The following is a 12,979-nucleotide window of genomic DNA, read 5'->3' as shown; positions in this document are numbered from 1 at the left end:
AAAAAGAAATTGGGGTGGAGGAGAAATGAGGATCCATTATTTGGTGTATAAAATTAGTGGATTTTATTATCTTGAAAAAAAATCCATCATGAAAATAATAATTTAATTTTAAGAATCTGCTCTGTAAGGTATATAAATTCTAGAGCACAGAGTAGGAGGGATAAACCCTTCAAATTCCTTTAAAAATAACATAGGTACTGGACAAGCATAGCTACCCACAAAAAATATGTGACTCAGAGACTGTCATAAAGCCTCAGAAAAAGGCTGAATGAAACTTTGAGTGCTTGACATTGCAGCAATGCTTTTTTATTAATGTTGTGGTTTGCATCTAATGAGTTTAATTTTACTTTGTTGTTTTGATAAATAAATACATTCTATCTAGACAGCCACAAGCTACAAAATAATTGTTGACTCTGAAAGCTGGAACATTTTTAACCAGCTTTTCCTGATAGTTATTTCATTAAAACCCTAGGTCCTGGAGTAATTGAAAAGATTTAGTCTTTCTTTTCTGATGGAAAAGACACATTTCTGTGGTGTTGTAAATTCTTGTGCCCCCGACTTTGGTGACTGTAAATTCAGTGCAATACACCATGCTGATATGGGCTTTATTCTGTAAAAATTAGATGGCAAATAATAAGTATCTACATTTATAGAAAATTCCATCATTTTTGCAATACTGATTTCTTAGTACTTAAGTACTGAAAAAAGAGAGATTCCAAAGTATTTAAAATAATTTAAATGAACTTTTGAATTATGCAGTACTTTTGTTGCTTAAAAAAAATCTTTATTTCTAACAAGATTTGCCGTTTTATATATTGTCAAGACTGACAAAATGAAATACTGGTGGTATTTCCTCCTAAGGAAAATATGAAAACTGCTACATACAAGATATGGGGACTGAGAACAGCTTTTTTGGGGTGTGATTAAGATAGTGGGCAAGGATTCAAGGCATTTAAGACTGAGAAGGTTCCTTAAACCAGACTTGTGTGACATTCAGCATATTGTTTAATTTTTGTGTACCTCAGCTTTCATCTGTAGAACAAATATGTTGATATAGCTTTACTCCTATCCTTTCCCATCTCAGTGATTTGATTTATAAAAATCTCAAAGATTTCTAACAGTCTTGTTCAAACAACATCAGCTCAATGAGCATTCAGTCTTAACTGGAGCTTCTAGTCACAGATGTGGCAGAAAAGCAATGCGAATTCCTTTAATTTACCAGAATAGGAGACTCTATAGAAGAAAAATAGAAGAGCTGAGAAGGAAAAAACGTAAAAATCTCTAGTATAATCTGAATAGTTCTAGGAAATTGTTTGTGTCTAAGATTGAATTGACTCATGTCGCTTTTGCCCCTTAATCCAAACTGTTTTGAAATTGTCTGTTTGTGTACAGAAATTAATAAATGTCCAAGTATAAGTCCATGTCCTTTTGGTATCAAATAAGTTCACTGAGCATGCTAAGTTAAGGAACCTTTGTGGGTTACCGCGGTAGAAAAATATGATGTGAGATCACTACAATTCACTGTACTTGGCTCACTGATGAAATCTGCAGAAATGTATAATATTAGAGCACACTAAGAAAACAGTCCAAATCAGTCCATGATGAAGAAAACTTGTTCATGTCTTTTTTTTCTAGGTCTCTTAACGATCTGATTAACTCTCATGATAATCAGCTATTGGCAATCAGCTGAGGGGCACTGAACAAACTAAGTATATTTAAAGGAGTTTTTAAGCAGCAGTTGTGTGCAGGCTAAGATGGAAAATACAGCAGTACGGGAACTGGCAAGTGTTTACATGAAATGTCTTTCTTTTAAAGGGAGAAAAAGGATTTTTTTCTGAACCGTGAAGAAACTAGAAAGTGACTGATAGAGCCTTCATTCAAGATTTCCCTGTGAAAACTGTGTTGATGCCAATCATATAAGGTATCTTAAACAAACACAGATTTTGTTACCTTCCATGCCCTATTAAATGCCTTAATGCATAGCTGTTTCCAAGAAATAAAATGGAAGTAGTAAATAAATTAAAGAAATAGCTTTTTCTGATGCAAAGTCTATTAGATTAATGAACACACAATTTTATAGCAATACATGATAATTTCATTCTGATACTAAAGATGAAAAATATCCAGTTTATATGTATTTGTTGTTCAGATAATAGTTGTATTCTTTGCCTTCTCTCACCATCAGCTTGCATTTTATCAAATCCCAAGCTGTTATGGTTCGTTATCCATAGATGATCTTGAGCAGCCTTGCATCACAAAAAAATATGCTCTGGCATCTGCCATTGTGCACCACTAAACAGATCGCTTCTGAGTAAGGTTTGTCTTTGATTAATACATTCAGTAGCATGTGTCCTTATATTTTTACTTGTATCTTAGATGATGTTAGCTGCATATAGTACAGTACTGTCATTTTTGGGGTTGCAGATAAAATGTCAGCTGTGCCTTTTTAGCTAACAAGTTCTATTTGAGTTAATGCTTGTATACCTCAATGTCCATAGCAGTCCACTAAGCAGTCCCATTGCTTCTGTAGTCATTTCATAAAATCCTGTATCAGTGATATAGATAGCACAGTGAAACTAGGAGCTGTGATTATAGTATCAGGCTGGTATTCTAGACCATTTTCTGATTTTAGGAGCCAAAAATGAAATTTATGTCACAATTGTATTAATAGAGTAATAATGTCCAGTAATAAATATATTTACTGTGGAAGTCTTTATTTCCTGTAAGGTTGTTACATTAATAAGACTATTCTTTTTTTGAAAGACAATTAGTAAAAATGCACAGTACTCATGGATATTAGAAAATTAAAGTCCCCTTCATTCCTCTAATTTCCATCTCTGTTTAGCTATAGTTGTAAGGGGAAAATGAATGTGTATTTTTAAGGATGTTCTAAGGTAGTTACTATACTGTTTTGTTCAGACAATATTTGGAAATTGTTTTTTTACAGTGCTATTGTTACTGCTTCATCTAAAAATATTTTTTCAGCAATCAGCAGTGAAAATTTATTACTACCCATTTTGGTTTTGCTTTAGTACTTCTTGACTCGATAACTATTTTAAATTAATCAATTAAACTGCTCTTAGGAAATTGCATGGATACTTTTTTGAATATGTTAAATATACCTAGCATTGCTTGCTATAGCCTGAGTAGACTGTCTTCATCCAGTCACTTTGACATTTTCTCCAGGGATGAGGAGAGTAAGACAAACGATCTTATTCTGTTAAGATTCCTTATAATTTCCAGGCTTGATGCAATTTCAGTGAAACATTGTGCTAAACTCACTCCTAATAGAGGAAAGGTGTTTCTGAATAATCTGAAGATATTTACAGGACTTCTGTTTGCATGTCACTGTTCCCATGCAATTAATTGTTCATACTTGCAAGGGTTTCAAGGCTTCATTTGGGTTAGAGCTTTTTAAGCTCTTCCTAATTTTGCAGATGTTTCACAGAGTACTTGTGGAAGTAGAGATCATCCGCAGTTCAAATGAAAAGCAGCAACATATAAAGAAAATGAAATGTCAGGACACTGCTCAGTGAAAGTTCACAAAACAAGTGAAAAGCCACATGAAAATGTAAAACAATATGTCGTCAAAGTAAATTGTCCCCAAATAAGGAACTCACTTGGAAAGAATACTGCTTTTCATTTGTGTTGTAGAGCAGATTGTTGTGAGACTTAACTCTGAATGAGTGAGTTCAGCAGTGGCTGTTATTTTACCCTGAGCGTGCCTTTTATTTTCAGTAATAAAAACTGGTACAGTTCTGTGCTGAATGTGGAAAAAGGGGGGAGTGAGAGGGAGATTACCCCTCGCGAGGGGAAATGGAGGGTCAGACGCTGATCTCTTCACTCTTGTGACCAGTGACAGGAAATGGCATGAAACTGAGTTAGGGACTTTAAGGTTGGATATAAGGAGGTTTTTCACCCAGAGGGTGGTTGAGCACTGGAACAGGCTATCCAGGAAAGTGGTCAAAGCACCAAACCTGACTGAGTTGAAGAAGTGTTTGTATAATGCTCTCAGGCACACGGTGTGATTCTTGGGGCATCTTGCATAGGGCCAGGAATTGGACTCAATGATTGTTATGGTTCCCTTCCAACTCAGCAGACTCTATGGTTCTAAGAAAAATATTTTGTTTTCTAATTCCCCTGTATCTGTTGCTATTCCACCGAAACTTGCAAATTAATTTTGATTGAAGTAGTAGTGTGTTCATCACATTGATAAAATTAATTTCCATCTCTGTTCACTATCGTGCGTATCTCAGTTACCGGCAGTTTCTTCTGAGAATATGAAATACTATGTGTGAATGTGTCTGAGAGTAAGTCACCAATGTTATAACTCAAACTAATTTAAATGAAAGCAAATGTTTTGGGATTTGAAAGTTGAATTTCCATTTGAACAGTAGCTTCAAGGACTTGCATGCACATTTGACTGTCTTGTGTCCTGAAGTGGATTGCTAAAGAGATTATCCACAAAGACCCATGAGCTACAATAAGGTTCACAGGAATGTGAAATAGAATAAAGTTGTCTGTAAGGTAAATATGAAATGGAAAAGCAAACTAAAGCAAAAATTAAATAGGAATAAATCCAGGAGAATGTAAAGAATCTACTCCAGTAACTTAAGGATGCAATAAAACCTGAGGATCTGATGCACAAATCTGAACTAGAAATGCTTCTTAATATGTCACCTGAGTCACTGAATTTGTTTGGTAGGTCCCTCAGTGTGCTGATGTCTTTATAATACATTACAAATGGGGTTAAAGGGGATACTCTGTAATAAACAGTCAGTAAGAAATACCTTCTGAGACTTCTTGAGTATGAGGAAGTTCTTATTGAAATACAAAATTATTGCAGATGGTTAAGTGTTGCAAGGAGTCTTCCTATTTAAAAATGCCATCATATTGGCAAAAATATTCCTTTAAGTGTTTTAGATGCAATTTCTCTTTAATACTACTTTTCACTTAGAAATACCCATGGCATGTATTTTGGTGGTATATTTTGCTTGTATTTGATGATTGTAGCAAGGATGAAAGCAGTTCTCCTCTTACAGGACCTATTACTTCCACTGTAGTTGCTTTGAACATTCTAGAAAGGCAGAGTGGTGCTCAGGTCAGCACTGAGGAAATCTCCACAGAGCACTGAGGAAAACTCAGTGTAAATAGTACAGGTCCAGAATCAGGAGGCCCTAGATAAACCAGTCTAATGGTGTGAACTCTTTTAATTCAAGATACTGTGCCAGCTGATAGCAAAACTTACTTGAGTTCTTTCCCCTTTTCTTGCCTTAGAAGTATTTTGTTCGTAGCCCATTTATGAAAAACAAGGAATCGTGGAATCCTGGGACTGTTGCAATGAATACCAAAATTATAGGTGAACAAAGGTTGATAGAATGTAAACTTGTCTCTAGAAATAAAAATATTTGCAAAAATTCTTTTTCCTGTGTTTTTACCTCCTTTTTTTCTGAACTAACCCTTCCCTAATTTCTCTTCTCGAAGCCTACAATCCACTGATAAATTAACATCCCTAGGCTGTAGATAGATACATCTTACCTGCTTTATCATTGCCATCTTAAAGGTAAACCATTAAGCAACAGTGAAAATGAAATGTTGCATAGATCTCTGATGCATGCATCCATTAAAAATAACAAGAACAATAAATGCAAAATTAATTAATGTGTTGAAATTTATTAAACTCTGTATAACCTCCTTAGCTGAAAGTAAATTCAACTATCTTATACTGGCAACATAGGCTGCAATGAGATTTATGGAGTTTGACAATTCAGGATGAATCAGATATACTGAAGGCTTTTTGGGGGAAAATAAAATTTCACCAAGTAATACAGTCAAGTGCAGATATTACTCTCCATGTAAGAAAGAGACTAAAATTGCTGGTGTAAAAAAGGTCTCTTTCTTCCCACAGTGCTGCATTTATTGTGTTACGGTCTAAACCAGCAGCAATTATACATAAGCTGTTAAACAACATGAGAACAATCAAACAGTTGGCTCACTGAGCCAGAGGTGGTACTTGGAGCCCTTGCTGTTTCTCCCAGTCAATCTCAGCATCAGTAATGGTCAGAAAATAGATGCTCATTCTCCTGCATATGTTTATGTGGCAGGGGGAACATGCCTTTTCTTTCCTTTTTGGCAGGCAAAAAAGAAACTAAAATTGCTTGGGAAAATAATAGGTTTATGGGGAAAGTATGCACTTACAAGTGCACACCATACCTGGGAAGGGAACTGTGGTTTTTAAGTGGCTGGATAAAAGCCCCACTAGATTCTATAGGATGAAGCCAAGAAGCTGGCAAAATTCAAAACATTTTCTGATTTATATGGAAGTGAGAATTGTAACAGTGGGGTTCTGCAGGGCTCCTTCCTCAGCCCAGTTTTCTTCAACATCCTCACTAATGACTTGGGTGCAGGACTCGAAGGAATAATAAGTTTGCTGATGGTACTAAATTGGGAGGAACTGTCAACTCCTTCAAAGGCAGAGAGGCCTTGCAGAGAGACCTTGACAAATTAGAGAGATGGAGAATCACCAACCATATGAAGTTTAAGAAAGGGCAAGCGCTGGATTCTGCACCTGGGACTGGGCAAACCTGGTTTTGTGTACACACTGAGGAATGAGAGGCCAGAGATCAGCACTGCAGAAAGGGACCTGGGGGTCCTGGCAAGTTGAATATGAGTCAGCAGTGCCCTGGCAGCCAGGAGGGGCAGCCATGTCCTGGGGGGCATCAAGGAAAGCCAGCCAGTTGAGGGAGGCAACTGTCTCACTCTGCTCTGCACTGATGCAGCCTCATCTTGAATATTGTGTGCAGTTTTGAGTGCCACAGTAGAAGAAAGGTATAAAGCTATTGAGAGCATCTAAAGGAGGGCAACAAAGGTGATGAAGGGCCTTGAGGGGAAGCAGCTGAAGTCCCTTGGCCTGTTCAGCCTGGAGAAGAGGGGAGACCTCATTGTGGTCTTGAACATCCTGACTGAGGGAAATGGAGAGGCAGGTACCCATCTCTTCATTCTCATGACCACTGACAGGACCTGAGGAAATGGCATGAAGCTGAGTCAGGGAATGTTAAGGTAGGATATCAGGAGATTTTTCACCCAGAGGGTGATTTGGCAGTGGAACAGGCTCCCCAGGGCAGTGGTCACAGCACCAAGCCTGACAGAGTTGAAGAAGCATTTAGACCATGTTCTCAGGTACATAGCATGATTCTTTGGATGTCCTGCATAGGGCCAGGAGTTGGACTTAATGATTATTATGATAACCTTCCAACTCAGCAGAGTCTATGATTCTCTAAGTAAATTATTGCAAGATTTTAGGGGGTAGAAAAAAACCCCCACATGTAGGGCAAAATAAATGGATAAGTGGGTAGGATATTCTTTCATGAAATGAATTATGTTCCAGATAACTATTGCAGGAGGTCATGTGTATTTTTTAAATAATTGATCTTGTTATTTGTCACAGAGGATACAGGATTTGGCAGACCATAGATTTAGATTGGTTCAGAACTTCTCTGGTTATGTCACAGATTTGCTCAGGTAACAAAATAAAAACTTTGTGACAAATTGGCTCAAAAAAACCCCAGCAGGGTATTTCTGACCGTCTTTACATCTGAATAAATCTGGATGGACATTTAAAGAAACCGCAGTGTGAAGTTAGGGGAACAGCTGTGATCCCAGTCTCATATGCAGTTATTTTCCAAGGTACATTGAAATTGTGAGCCTGAAACAGTCCAAGGATATAGTTTCATGATAGCATTTTTGCTGGAAGTGATGATCTTATGCTCCCTTTTTGTTCCAGCACTAAAAGTGAAGAGAGTAGTTTTCAGCCAGATAAGCCTTATTGCTGCCACACAAGAAAATAGTGCAGTGATGTGCATGTGGAAAGTAGGGCAGGATTTCTTCTCTTTTGGCAGCACCAAAGCCTTAAATCAGTTTAAGGAGCTTCTGAAACCACTCCAGAACTTTGAGTCTTCACAGAAGGTGGCTGGGGGCAGCGGGTGCTGACGCCACCATATACTTTCTATGTACAAGTATTGCTCACCTCACTATTAGCAAGTGTGCTTAGCATTGTAATGAAGAATGAACTTTGACCACTTTGTATAATCGAACTACCTAAATTAGTAAAAGTCAGTTCCAAATTTGATCCCCAAGTGTGGTGGGTTGACCTCAGCTGGCTTCCAGGCTCCCACAGTGATGAGATCTGTCAGACACAGATAAGAATTTGTATTTTTAAAATATACAAGGTTTCGTATCGCACTCCCCATGGCTTGAGATAAGGACAGGTAGGTCACTTACCAGTTACCGTTCACAGGCAAAACAGACTTGACTTGAGGAAGACCGATTTAATTTATTGCCAATTAAAATAGGTTTGTACAGTGAAAAACAAGGACAAAACATAAAGCATGTACTTCCCTTGTTCCGAGACTCAACTTCACTCCTTTATTCCCAACTCTTTTGCCTGCCCCCAGGGAGAGTGCAGGGAGGTGAGGGATGAAGGTTGTAGCGAGTTCACAACAGCTGGTCCCTGTCACTCCTCACTCCTCATGCTTTTCCCCTTCTCCAACATGGGGTTCTCCAAAGACTGCAGGGGCTGTAGGGGAATCTTTGCTCCAGCCCCTAGGACACCTCCTTCCCCTCTTCCTTCTCTCGCCATGGTGCACACAGGGCTGTTTCTCACACTTTTCCCCCTCACTTCTCACTGCTGGGCAGTGTTCTTGCCCTGTCTTAAATACATTTCTCAGAGGTGCCCCCACCTCAGCTGTGAGCTCAGCTGTACTCTGTGGTGGGTGCATTTGGAGCCAGCTGGAACCCGCTGTGACCAGCCCAGGGCAGCCCCAGCTGCTAGTGCTGGGGCACTGGTGCCCCAGATACCAAAGTACCTCTCAAACAGTTAGAGCAACCAGTGAAAGCAAAGGTAATTTTCTCAGGATAGTCTGAAAAACTTTTTTCCTAACCTCATCTCACAGACACCTGTTTTTCCAGTAGCAGACCAACAGTTGTTGCACAGGAGCTCTTCTTTATGCATGCTTCTGTGAGTATGAACAGAATAAATCCCATCATGTATTTTAGGGAAACTGTATTTTTTCTTTTCATCAAGGCTGTGCTTATGATAGATACCAAGTTGTTTGCTATGTTCCTTTGTATTTATCCATTACTGATGTTAAGTATAGCTGAAAATTTCTGCTAGAAACACAAATAGTAGTGTTTTTTTTCCCCACGCTGCGGTTTGTAGCCCATTATGCAGTGCAGCAGGTTCATTGCGCTGATCAGGTTTTGAGTGAGTTTTGCCTGTAACCTTTCATATATGGCACTGAAAAAAACCCACAATTATATTCCTTCCATTAAAATATTAAAAAATATTTGCCTTCTGAATCACTGTGAATCCAAAATTTGTACATCCTGGATGTGCAAAATGTGGAAAAGAGAGAAATGGGTGCCAGAAAACAGGTCTGACCCAGGCCGGGGCAGACTCCCAGTGGGCATTCAGGTCTCCAGTTGCAGTTAGGCAGACCTGCTGTATCCCTTCTAGTGCCCACCTCTGCTTTGGGGTTGCCTGTTTTCTGCACAATTAGTTAGGACATGGTCCTGAGATAAATACATCCTTTGCTGTTTTCCTAGTGTTTCCTTTGTAAATTGCGTGAATACTGGTTCCCACTTTATTATCTATAACTTCTGTCTGTTAGTGTCAGAATGGTTGGTGACCCGACCAGAGTCATACTTTGTCCTTTACAACTTGACAAACTGGTTGGAATTGTTGGCACAAACAACTGGTTTGTTTTGTTCTCACATTAGAAGAAGATGCGATATGAAACCTTGTATATTTTAAAAATACACATTCTTATCTGTGTCTGACAGATCTCATCACCGTGAGAGGTTCAAAATTTGTGATTCTCTGTAAAATTTGATTTTCTGGCACTTTCCAACAACAACTTGTCTCCTACTGACATGTAGAATTTGATTTTGTGCAAACATCTTTTGTGCGTATGTCTCCTTGATATTGATAACAGTGGCTCGTGGTAATGCTTATCTCCTTTTGATTCTGAAAAGTAATAAAGAAGAAAAATACAAAGTAATAGCTACATACATTAGTTAGGCAGACATCCATCAAATCTTTGTATCAGACTTAGCTTTTCAGATATCTCAAGAAACAGAGACTAAAAGTAGTGGTAGAATGGTAAACATGCCCACAAAACCAAATAAATCATTGCCAAACAAGGAATGAATGAAGACAGATCTTTCTTGTTCATTCATGAGGTTTTGTTCCCTTTTCCAGGTAGTTTTCTGAACAAATTGTTAATTGCTAATTGCCATAGTCTCTTCATAGCTACTACAATTGGACTCTTCAGCATATGTGAATCTTGGGTCCGAACCCCAAATTCTGGGGAATGTGAGTGGGATAGGAAGGCACTGAAAAGTGGAAAAATAGTCTTAATAATCTATTGTATACAGATAGGAGTAGTCATTTAGAAAATAGTATAGCATTGCAAACACATAGAACGTCATTTCATCTGTAAAAGAAATCTGTCGTTAAAGAACTAGGAATATAAGTACGTACAACTGTAGACATAAATCTTACTTTTTAGTTTCCAATTTATGAGTGAAAATAATGGATATTTATATGCAAACATGTTTATATACATGACTTTGGTACCTACTTGTGGATAATGAAATGGACAAGTACAGTCTGGTCTACTTAGATGTACATATTGGGAGTATTTGGGGTATATTGTAGAAAAATAGGAAATCGTGATGGTTTTTGTGTTTCAACATACGTAGATGTTTATTTGTACAATGTTTGTCCACAAGACACCTTTTTTTTTAACATATATTTCTTGATTGTACATTGCTGTATGTACACAATGATTCTGTAATGAGGCTTTGATTTTGTAACTCATAGTCTGAGCAGCCAGATTCACTGCTGACTGAAGATTGCATGGAGGACCCTGTGTATTTCATTGGCAGGGTATCTGATTTGATGAGAAGAACAGTGGCAGTCTGCTTTATATTGTGGGAAAATGAAAAGTGATTAAAAGTGATTTTGGCTTTCTGAAAGGCTGTCAGTAGGCTTTGATAGCAGTAAACAAGTTTTAGCTATGCTGTGTGCCATGGAAGAGTCTGCATGGTGTGGCCTGCTTCTTAGGAGAAGCACAGACAGAAGACAAGATTTCCTGAGCTAGTCATATAATTCTCTAGAAGCTTGTATGAAAGAAAAAGCAAGGTGAGTACAGCCATGTGAAAACCATACCCCTGATGATCAGAACGTAGGTGAAGAACATATATACCAATTGATAAGGGCTTATATATTTGCCCTAGGCAGAGGAAGCTGATTTTGTGTAGCTAAGGCTGTTGTATTTCAGTTCCCAGACCAGATCCTGCTTATATGATGGCTTCCAAGGGCACTGTTATGGTATTGTCAACATGGAATCTCCTGAGCAAAGCACACGAGGCTGTGCAGCTAGAAGTAAAATAAAAAGCTCTGAAACAAATAACTATCACTCCTCACATACCCCAGACACATCCAAGAAAGAACATGTCTTGCACACTGCCTGGTGCCTTTTTTATGTATGCATACATGAGGATGGACAGGAGGATCAGTTATGGAGAGTGTCAGCACTGCCAGCAGGTGGGACAGTTAAAGACATCTGGTATGTTGGCTTTTGTAAGTAAAATTTAAAGTCTACTGGAATAGTAGTAAAAAAGTTAGAGGGAGCAGGTGGAGACAGGAGAGAGAGCTTCCATCTTGTCATGCGGTTCCATCTCTGTGTTAGGAACAAATGGCTACAGTGAAATGGGATCTCTTTCCATTTTGTAACCCTGAATGCCATTTGAAAAATAAATGTCATTTTTGTGAAGAAATGAGCCACATAAAAGTAGAGAAAGCAGCCCTACTTTTCAGGGACAGAGGATGGATGACAGCACATGGACATCCTTAGAATATGTGATTCGTTTTGGCAGGGAAGATGCAAGCTAGCTGTAGTGAATTTTGTGAAAGACAGCTATTGCTACTTTTATTTGACAGCAGAAGTCTAACCTGCATCAGTTAGAATTTCCTTGTACTGCAGCAAGTAACGACAGTTAAATAAGATTGACAAATTGTTTCAGCACAAACTGGTTATATGTGAAGAGTGTTGGCTGCAAAATTTCGTTGCACTGCTGCAAAACTGTACGCAATGCATAAACAAGGGTAGGCCAGATGTACTTCTAAGCTCAAACTAATTCTGTAAATAAATGGTTGTTTACAACACAGTAATGTACACGTTTTATAAAAAATCTTTTCAATTTCTCTCTACTGCTATGTGTTCTGCTGCTTCTTTTTCCACTAGCAACCACATGGTTATTTCCAGATTAATGCATTCCCCATAGGTGCTGCTAAAAGATGGATAGATTCAGACCATGCTATAGTGAACAGTGTTTTGAAATGTACATTTTATTGGTTTTTTGTAAACGACATGAAAACAACCAACCTTGCAAGTCTCATCCTGTGTCTTTATGTGGAGAATATTACATAAGAAATATGAGAAACATATTCATGCATGCAGCTGTACGATGCTTGTAACTGCTCAGGTGTGTTTGTTCTTCAGCAGCACAAGGAAGTTAGAAGCTAATGGTAACCTGCCAGTTATTCAGTCAGTTTGGTGTCTGTGACTCAGCTTCTTCTGATACATTGTTCATAAATAAGAAGGACATGAGAAACATTTTGAGTTGGGTAATTTTTACATTAACTTTCCCATCCTACTCTATTCACAGAATCATAGAATCAGCTGGGTTGGAAAAGACCTCCGAGATCATCAAGTCCCACCCATGTTCCAATACTGCTGTGGTTACTAGACCATGACACTAAGTGCCACATCCAGTCCCATCTTAAAAATCTCCAGGGATAGTGAATCCACTACCTCCCTGGGCCTCCCATTCCAATGTCTTATTATTCTTTCTGTAAAAGATTTCTTCCTAATATCTAACCTAAACCTCCCCTGGCACAGCTTAAGATTGTGCC

General features: G+C 38.3%; 1 protein-coding gene across 3 annotated transcripts in view; it reads left to right on the top strand.

Annotated features, from left to right (window-relative positions):
* Positions 1-12,979, top strand: part of SYT1 (synaptotagmin 1) — a 351,145-nt gene that overhangs the window by 79,074 nt on the left and 259,092 nt on the right. For 2 of the 3 annotated variants that reach the window (XM_051795724.1, XM_051795722.1), the window contains exon 2: positions 1,816-1,921. The exons of the other annotated variant lie outside the window; for it this stretch is intronic. The gene's annotated coding sequence lies outside the window, so the exon portion shown is untranslated. The remainder of the gene's footprint in view (positions 1-1,815; positions 1,922-12,979) is intronic. 3 annotated transcript variants of the gene reach the window in all.

This window comes from Manacus candei, unplaced genomic scaffold, assembly GCF_025592945.1.
Source record: "Manacus candei isolate 608988 ecotype Guabito, Panama unplaced genomic scaffold, ASM2559294v1 h1tg000043l, whole genome shotgun sequence".
NCBI lineage: Eukaryota > Metazoa > Chordata > Aves > Passeriformes > Pipridae > Manacus > Manacus candei.
Note: the sequence above shows the minus strand (reverse complement) of the source record. Positions and strands in the feature narration are given on the sequence as shown.